The 9,964-nt window shown below is 35.8% G+C and overlaps 1 pseudogene; it reads left to right on the top strand.

Annotated features, from left to right (window-relative positions):
- The first annotated feature begins 7,564 nt into the window (after positions 1-7,564).
- LOC128118395 (uncharacterized) lies at positions 7,565-7,692 on the top strand (annotated as a pseudogene).
- Positions 7,693-9,964: the final 2,272 nt, after the last annotated feature.

Raw genomic sequence — 9,964 nt, forward strand, 5'->3', positions numbered from 1 at the left:
GTCTGTACAGACATGCAGTGACGAGGCAGTCATGTGGTTGGGTTTACAACCAATGAGAAGGCAGAACAGAAAGCCTATATAAAGACAAAAACACAGGAAGTAGGTCTCTTGGCTGAAGTGGCTAGCTGCAACAGACGGGTAAGGCTCTTAGCTCTGATCTCTTGGCTTTCTTCTTTGTATTGGTTCTGTGTTTCTTATTTAATAAGATGGTTGGTTACATCTACATGTATGAGATTGTGTCTTCTAAGCTGCATTCATGAAATCTCATCAACATGGATGCCTAAAAAAGACTTGAACAAAGACAATACACATGTTAATGTGGAAGGGGAAAAATCTCATGGAACTTCCAACCTAGACAAAAACTATAGGCAACTATGATGCCATATATCTTAATAACAACAAACCAGGGAGTGTGCAATTTCTAGGGGAAATTTTTCAATAATTTTTTTTCCACTGGAATTAAACTCAACTCCTTGGGGATCCAAGAGAAGCATTAGATTCAATAGTGAACTCTGAATGAGTGTGGTAAGCGTCAGGATACCCATATGTAGTTTTAACAACTTCAAGACATTATTTATTAGATCACCTTTTCTCTGAATGGAGCATACTAAAACATGTTGATTTCAGCAGAAACAGCTAAGGCACTTACACAGAACTATTCTCCCCTTGATCTTAGTCAAAGTCCCAGAGATGAATGCAGAACTACAGGACTTTTCTCATGTCCCTTTTAAAATAATACAAGTAAGAGAAAAGTAAAGTTTTGTTTTAAAGTTTCCTATTTATATGTGGTCAAGTAATAAGAGCACATTTTTGTTTTGTTTTGTTGTTTTTGTTACTGCTCTTTTGATAAGTGGTCTCATTGTGTAGCCTTGTCTGGCCTAGAATCCCTGTGTAGCTCAGATTACCTTATAACTTTTAGTGATCCTCCTGCCTTGCCTTCCAAATGCTGGGGTAACATGTATGTGTCATAATTTTTAAAGTACATTTTCATTTACATTAAGCATCTTAAAGTGAATCTAAGTGACTGGGTAAAATAAAGCAATGAAGAAATAGAAAGGAAATGTTGGAATATCTGAGGGGTTTAAATCACAGCCTGAGGACAGGAGGTTCTGTCACATAGATGCACAATGAGAGATTATGTACCTTTAATTTAGGAATTGGAAACCTTTCCCAAGCAGTAAACATTTTAAGAATTTGTTGGAATCTCTGTCCTTACTACTCTGCTTTCTCTTTATATTGTAGCATAGAAGTAGCCACAGATAACACAGAAACAAGTGGATGTGATTATGTTTGAGTAAGACTTTGCTTATAAAAATCTGTAATGAGATTTGATCCAGAGTGTAACTTTGGGTATAAAACTAATAATCTGCAGTAAATAAGCAAAGATATATTCAGCATGCAACCCAATTTTACTTGAGAGACTCAGCCATTTTTAACCCCCTCGACCTCATTTGCCTCTATGCTTCACAGCTGAATGGAAACTTTAGATAGTTGCCTAGAATGTTCAGCTATACTGGGTATGTGTGGGGTTGGATCACTTTGGATATTTTCCTGGAGTGGCCTAATTTAATGAAGGTTTAAGGATACACTGAGTATCTCTACTACAAAAGCAACCTTATCCTTTGTGAGTGAGTTAGAGTAGCATGTTATTCCAAAATCAAGTAAGTCTCAGGGATGCTCAGGAGGTTTTATAAGAACTCCTGAGTGTTTCTGTTTCAACTTAATTTATGCTCAGTTGTCTATTCTGAGTCATGACACCTTGAGACAGGGATTTCAGTTCTAAAACACAAGACTCGATTACTTAAACTTTAAGTGGTTTGTGTTTCAGTTTCTCACCTCTAAATGTGTACAGTTATATTGATATCAGAAGATGTTTGTGAGCATTAACTAACATGAGGCTTTTGTGAGTTGCATAAAACTCAATATTTGGAAATACATATATGGGATATTTACATTATTATTATCTAAAGGTATCCTATACATACACAAATCAATATTACATACTATATATTATGGGATTGCAATTATTAAATATTCATATGATAATATATTGCATGTCATTTTTAAGCTTATATGAATTAATTTTTTCATGTATATAAACTCATGTGAAGGAGTCAGTGCAGAGAGGTCTTTTCTAAGATATATTTTACTGCATTGTATTTGTGTGCATGTATCTTTGTTTATATGTCTATGTATTTGTGAATACATATGTGCATATGCATGGTAGGCCAAGTGAGGGGGTGAGATCTCTTGGTGCTGAAGTTATAAGCATTTGTAAACTACGTAATATGGGTGCTGGAATCTGAGGTACAATTTTCAAAATTAAACAGCAAATTCCCTTGACCACTGAACTACCTCACTCTCTTAGAGATCTGTGTTATAATTCTGTTTCTGTTTATTGTCTTTAAAATTAGCAATGAATTTTAAAATAAACTACTAGGATATTAATTAAACTACTGGGTAATAATGTTACTCTATACTTCTGAAGCAGTGGGTCAAATTAATGCCCAAGTGGTGCATAACTGGGCGGTACAGGTAGAGTCCAGGCCGGGTCATATGAGAGGTATGTATCTGTGATCTTTAAGACTGAAGTAAGTTTTCCAGATCAAAAGTATTTCTTTAATTTTCCTGCAATTTTTCAACTCAAGAAAAAACAGTATGTGTGATCCCCACAGAGAGAGAATACGAAATCTTTTTTTTTAATCTTTTTATACTTTACCTGTGGATATATTTTTGCCAGTGCTATTGCACTGTATCCTTTGCTGTAATAAATCTTGGCCAGGAAGATAAGTTTATGTTGTGTCATATGAAACTTTCCAGCAAATCATTAAATTTGTGATTGGGTGTAGAACCCATAAAAATGTGAAATCTATCTATGTGTCTATGTGTGTATGTATGTATGTATGTATCTATCTATCTATCTATCTATCTTCTACCAGATATACATCTCTTATCTATCATCTGCCTATTTATCTATTATTTATATAATGATAGACCCAGAATATGGAAATATGGACTTTGCAATTACTAGAAAAATGAGGGTATAAGTATCCAAATAATCAAAAATAATTCTGTACACTCTGTGAAAACCATTTGCAAAAAGTTTAGATACAAGATAAGTATTATGTCATGATCAGAACCCCTGAAAATACATAGCTACAAGAGTATAGCAAATTCTGAAAACTGTAATTATTTCACTGAGCGAAAAAAAAGGGGGGGGGGACGACAAGATGGTTGAGGTTAGATCCAGAGAGTGCGAAAACAACAGATGAAGTGAGATTGGTTGTGACAACACATAGTAAAGAAAAAGTTTACTGACTACATGGATTTTCATGAGGATTAAAGTGCCGAATAAGTACAAACCATAGAACCACAGACAAGAAAAGCAACCATTTCTATATTCCCAGATGAATATAGAGAACTGGAAACGATCAGTTTTTCTGCATGAGTTAGACGGCATGATCTTAGTGGATACCTGAGAAAGGATCTTGCCTTAGGACTCTTGTCATTTTCTTCATTAAGGCAAATGCTCTGAAAACTTTAAAGTGTGTAGCATACATAAGAGAAAGGGTATTCTTAATTTTGGAGGGAAAATTGACATAAGAGAACCCATAAATAGAATTGCTACAAACATTAGCTATGAGGAAATGTACATAAGAGAAATATTACAAAAAGTTTGTATGTTGCTACACAGAAAACAGTGTCAATGTGTGTCCTGCTGATGACCAGGGCACTTCTTCAAGAAACACTGTATCAAATCTTGTCTGGAGAAAAGTGTGTATTCTTCTCAACTTTGATTTTTCTCAAGCGACTGGGAATTTTTTGTTCCTGTTCTATTGTTGATACAATCTTGGTTATTCCCATCAGCTTACTTTATTCACTTATTTATTCACTCACTTCTATATACTGTTCTAAACCCTGAGAATATTGTAGCACACAAGGTGTACTAAGAGTTCTTCCTTACAGAAAATACTTTCCATTGAAGGATAAAAAGAAAGTAGGTGACAAAGAAATTCATATACAATTTCATATTGTACTAAGTATCATAAGGCAAAAAATAAGGAAATATCAAAAGAGGGACATTGATTTAATAAAATACTTTTAAGTATGTGGAACTGAGAAGGTTTTTTTTGATAAGATAGAATTTGAGTGGAAAAACAAAGAGGTAAATATAGACTAGCTGGGGGAAATTATAAATAGACAGATCAGGGTTAGAAACAACTTTGGTATTGGAGAAACAGAAAGAGAGCCAGTAATTCGTGCCTAACAAATTCTTCTGGAAGCATGAGGAGCTGAAGTAAAGTAGTGGATGTATTATCTAGAGCCTTGCAGACCATACAGTGTGGGTTTTACTACAGTTCTTTCCACAGATGCTGGAGAAAAGGTATTTTTAAGTGATGATTGTAGTTCTTATATGGGAAATGAATTATGAGGGAGTGCACAAGTAAAAATAGGTAGGTCAGTATGGAAATTTCTCTCATCTAATCAGATATTTACATATTGTTCATTAGTAGCCCTGTGATGTAGATGGATTTTGATCTAACTTTGGAACTGGAACTGGCAGGATTTTTTAGTCAATTGCATGCTGTATTAGTTATTTTTCTGTTGCTGTAATAAAATATAATTACTGAAAGCAACTTACAGAATAAAATTTATTTGCCATATTTTTCCAGTAGGGTGATTCTGTAGGAGTGACATGGCATGGGGGCCAGAGCAGGACGCTTAGAGATCACATTTTCTTTTTTAAAAGATTTATTTATTCATTTATTTATTTATTTATTTATTTATTCATTCATTTATTTATTTATTTATTATGTACACAGTGTTTTGCCTGCATGTTTGGTGAATGCCAGAGGGGACCAGATCTCATTATAGATGGTTGTGAGCCACCATGTGGTTGCTGAGAATTGAACTCAGGACTTCTGGAAGAGCAGCCAGTGCTCTCAACCTCTGAGCCATCTCTCTAGCCTGAGACCACATTTTCAACCATACAGCATAAAGCAGAGATAGTAAGCTGGAATTGGAGAAAGGCTATAAACCATCGAAGTCCACCTTCGGACTTTTCGACATATTTCTTCCTGTAAGATTTCATAGTCTAAGGATTATATTACCTCCCAGACAGTGCCATCAATGAGACACTATCTTAACCACGTTTCCATTTCTGTGAGGAGACACTATGACCAAGACAACTTATGGAAGAAAGAGTTTATAAGGAGCTTACAGTTTCAGAAGATGAGCCCATATCAATGATAAAGGGGAACATGAGAGCAGACAGGAAGGCATGGCGTTTGAACAGCAACTTAGAGCTCCTATCTTATCTGCCAGTACAAGGACAGAGCTAACTGGGAATGGGCTTTTGAAACCTCCAAGCCATTCCAGTGTCACACTTCCTCCAATAAAGCCACACCTCCTAGTGTTTCTCAAACAGTTACACCAACTGGGGACCAAGCATTCAAAGATATGAGTCTATGGAGTCCATTCTCATTCAAAACTCCACAGACACAAAGTGTTTAAATATATGACCCTATGCAGGATCTTTCTCACAAACTAGAAGGACGGTATGAAATACTAAAGATAATTACTTAGAAAGATTATGAGGAAACAATAGATTTGGGAGAATAAAACTGATGTTAGTTCCTGGACAACATCTCTTTTGGTCAAGTATGATTTTGACTTCTCTTGGCTTCGTGTCTCAATCATGGCTAATCTGGGGTTATCAACTTGACTGGGTTTAGAAAGATAGTAAGGTATTACTTCAGACTCCTTCTGTAAGAAACCTTCAGAGGAGACTGGTTGTTTTGGTTTCCAACCTGCACCAGAAGACTCAACCTCAATGTAGGTTAGTACCATCTGTTCTAGTTTGCCTTTCTGTTGCTGTTATAAAGCAGCCTGATCAAAAGCAACTTGGACAGGAAGCGGTTTATTTTATCTTACACTTCCTGTTTGTAATCCATTATTGAAGAAAGTCAGGGCAGGAATTCAAGGCTGGAACCTGAAACAGAAACTCTGAAGGAACATCACTGGCATTTTTGCTCTCTTGTTCATGCTCAACCTTCTAACAAAACCCAGAACCTCCATTCCTAACCCCACAGTGAACTAGGTCCTCCCACAAAAATCATCTGTCAAGGTAAAGTTCACAGGACAATCTGATGAAGGCAATTCTTGAGTTAAAATTCCTTCTTTCCAGGTGACTCTAAGTTATAACAAGTTGACATTAAAGAGCAATCAGCACAAGATCCAATCATTTGAGAATCTAAATGAAAGATGCAGGAACAAAGGGGGCACTCTATTTTTCTCTTATGTCTCCCTTTCTATTTCTGCATGGCATGTGATTTCTGCTCTTGCAGTTGCCCTTGAATATCAGATTCCTCCTGCTTCAGACTTCGGTATTCAGCATCTGATATTTCTACAAGCAGCCCCCTGGGGCCTCTAGGACCTTTGACCACTGAGGGCTGCATCATTGTTCTCCCAGATTCTGATGATTACAGCTTCTTAGACTGAGCTGTGCTATTAATGGTTGCCATGATACTTTTTAGACTCTGATTGTGTTAATCCAGTAAATCCCCTTGTCTATGTTTATGTCCTTGCTTACTCTTTCAGTGATTATTTCCTTGTGAATAACCAATTGCAATTTGCAATCTGAAGTATGATGCTAAAGTCCAAAAATGAGATGTTTTTCCCTTTTCTGTACTAACATCATGATTTCTATGCAGCTCTACCATGTAAACACAAAGATGTTAAAGTCAAAGCTCATGGAGAAAGGCTCTGTATGTTCAGTTATAACTTGGACTCTTGACACAGACAATACTCCAGTCTTCACCTACAACTACTTAGACACATCTTTGGATCTCCCATGTGAAGTTGGAGATGAACATACTGCAGGAAAATTACAGAAAAGCTGTGCAAAGGGCATATATAAATGTATGTGTAGGGCATATATATATATATATATATATATATATATATAGGCTTAAAATATTTAAACATTCATCAGCTGTGTTTCTTTTCCTTTAAAATAAGGCCTCTGTAAACTATCACTAGTTTATTATGTTAAACATTTTGGATGGAATATTCATTATTATACTTACTAATACTATACAGTTTTACAAATATTAACAGTCCATCTTCCTGTTTGAATACCAAGATGATTTTCAAGGAACATTCAAATCACTTGCTGCTGATTTGATCACACTAAATCCATGTGTTTATGCAAGTCAAAAAAGTTAAACTGAAGCTTTGATCAAGATACAAAACAATTTTGATACAGGGTTTCCCTATGTAACCTAGGCTGTCCTTGAACTCATTATCGTTTTATCTCAATTACTTGAGTGCTGCAGAGATTACATGTATATGATTAGACTGAGAAAAAAATCAGGCAGAATTATGGTAGGCATAAGTGTTTAAAGTTAGATGCTATATAGTTTATTTTTCCAAATGTTATATATCAATAATAGCAGTAATAAATTACGTGACAAAAGATGACCATCTTAAATGCCATTCACATTTTTTTTTCTGATTCAATTGATTTTACAGCAAGTTTTTCTTTTGGACCAACTTTTAATGTATCTTTGTTCAAAGGCAATATCACAGCTCATGAAGTTTATCTGAGCCACAATTATTGCTGATTGAAAATTTTAGAGTAATGACTTTTCCTATGTAATGTTAATTATTTTCTAAAATATGATTATGCATTTTGATTTAGGAATTTTAATGAATATTTGAAAGGTATATGTGACTTGGAAGTTCATTAGCCATCTAGATCCCAAGGTCTTGTTCAGAAGTCTAAAAAACTGAAGAAACATTTGAAAGGCACCAGCCTGGGAGACAGTCCATGTGAGCTCTGTCTTCTAGGATCTGTTTTCCCTATTCTTCCCCACTAAATTTTCCTAGGTTTCCATTTTCACAGCTGACAAATGAAGAAAACAGTACCTGCCTTATACTCTTCATGGAATTGGATTTTCAGAGACAGCTACAATTGCAAATACTCTAGCCCTTTGACAGGACATTTGTTTCAATTTGGGACTCACAAAGTCCAGTTTCCTCATGTGGACATTGCATAACTAAGGTCTTAAGGAACTAGAAGCTCCAGTTTTGTGTGTCTTGTTTTCTGTGCTATTACAGTTCTCTCTACGTGTATGGCTTTTAGATTTCAAACCATGAGAGGTAAGTGAACAGCTATCCACACCTCATAGTTAACCTGTATTTTATCACTTCTTTTGCAGTTTTCACAGTCTGAAGTGATGCTGGAGGAATCAGACTTAGAGATCGATTTGAGAGTTGGAGAAATCAATCCCTTGTTTTCAGTTGTATGAAAAGAAATCCTGACAGGATTCATCACGGCCTCCTATCTTGTTCTTTGTTGAGGAAGAGAATTGGTGGAAGAAAACTGGGTAGGGGATTATTGGCAAAGATACACAAAGGGCAGGAAAAGTGGCCAGTTACTCACTGTTAGGATTTACAACACTGAGAAAAACAAAACAGTAGTGTATCTCAGTGACACACTGAATCTGCAGTGTGTGTGTGGGGGGGGGGGGGGGGGCGGGGGATACCAAACAAAGAAGGCAAAGCTCCCATCCAGAGTTAAGGGAAGCAAGTTTGAAAAACCAACAAGCATGTTCAAAGAGGCAATGTTGATAATAAGACTGTCTAAGAAGAAATTTGACACCAAGTTTTTATCTGACAATGTGTTTTAGAAGCTTAGCTTTACATAAAGATAGCACTGATTCTAACAAATTGCAGTCAGTTTCAGTGACCATAAGACTTCACAAGCGTCTATTGCTGCAAGATACCAAATAACTGTGATTGATAGAGTGAGATGAAGGATAATAGTCAAAAGTAGAAAACTAATGAACTCGAGTGTATCCTGAAAAGAAATATTAAGGGTTGTTAAAGTCCAGTCTTAGAAAATGAGATCTGACTAGTAACTCAGGGAAATTGAGTTGGTATTAAATGGAGGTAAGTAGAAATTTTTGATTTCAACAAGTTAGCCTGAATAACAGAAGTGTTTGGTTTGGGGATACAATTAAGGAGGAGAATTCAAATTATATTTGCTGAGACATACTTTGTATCCTAATATGTGGCTTATTTTGGAAAATTCCCATAGGCTTCTGAGAAGATATATTTTTTAGTGTTTGGGTGGAATGTTTTATAGATATCTTTTGGGCTCATTTGATTTATGATGTTGTTTAACTCCAGCATTTCTCTGATTAATTTTTTTCTGGATGATTTGTCTATTGGTGAAAGTACTGTGTTGTTGATCAATGCTTTTAAGTCTAATAATGTTTCTTTTATGAAACTGAGCATTCCTGTGTTTACTGTATATATGTTTCAGATTGTAATATACCACTGGAAGAATGTTCCTCTAATAAGTATTAAATATCCATCATTATTTTGGCTAAATGCAATAGTATTAAAATTATTCCTAATATCTTATTTTTCTACCCATAGATTAATGAATGCATCTCAGCCTTTATCAAAGAAAGTCCTATTTGCAGTAGATGGTGATTAACAGAGAACTACAAGTGTTCAAGGTGCAGAGAGTAAGAGATGGAGAATGTTCAGCTCTAAATATAACGTATATACAGCAATCTCCTCCCAAGGAACAGGGATAGTTATGGAAGAGAGGTCAGAATGAGTATAAGAGCAAGAGGTAGCCGACTACAAAGTTTTCTTCACACAACAGGGCAGCTGCAAATGTGACCTCCCAGGGATTGTGACACCATGCAAAAGAGCTGTACAAGTTCAAGGCAGACCAGTTAATCAGCTAATGGAGTAGACAGGGGAGGAGATCACAGAGCCCCTGGCCTTATCTGAGGAACTGTTGGGAATCGAAAGATAGTCACTTTTCCTTAAAGGTGTATCTCCTGGAAAGTAACCATTCTTCAGTGGAACAATGCATATTTAAGAGGATATTAGCAACACAAGTTGGACTTGATAGTTTAAAAAGTAAACACAATACAAATTT

Source organism: Peromyscus californicus, unplaced genomic scaffold (genome assembly GCF_007827085.1).
Source record: "Peromyscus californicus insignis strain IS unplaced genomic scaffold, ASM782708v3 Scaffold_10__1_contigs__length_136768540, whole genome shotgun sequence".
NCBI lineage: Eukaryota > Metazoa > Chordata > Mammalia > Rodentia > Cricetidae > Peromyscus > Peromyscus californicus.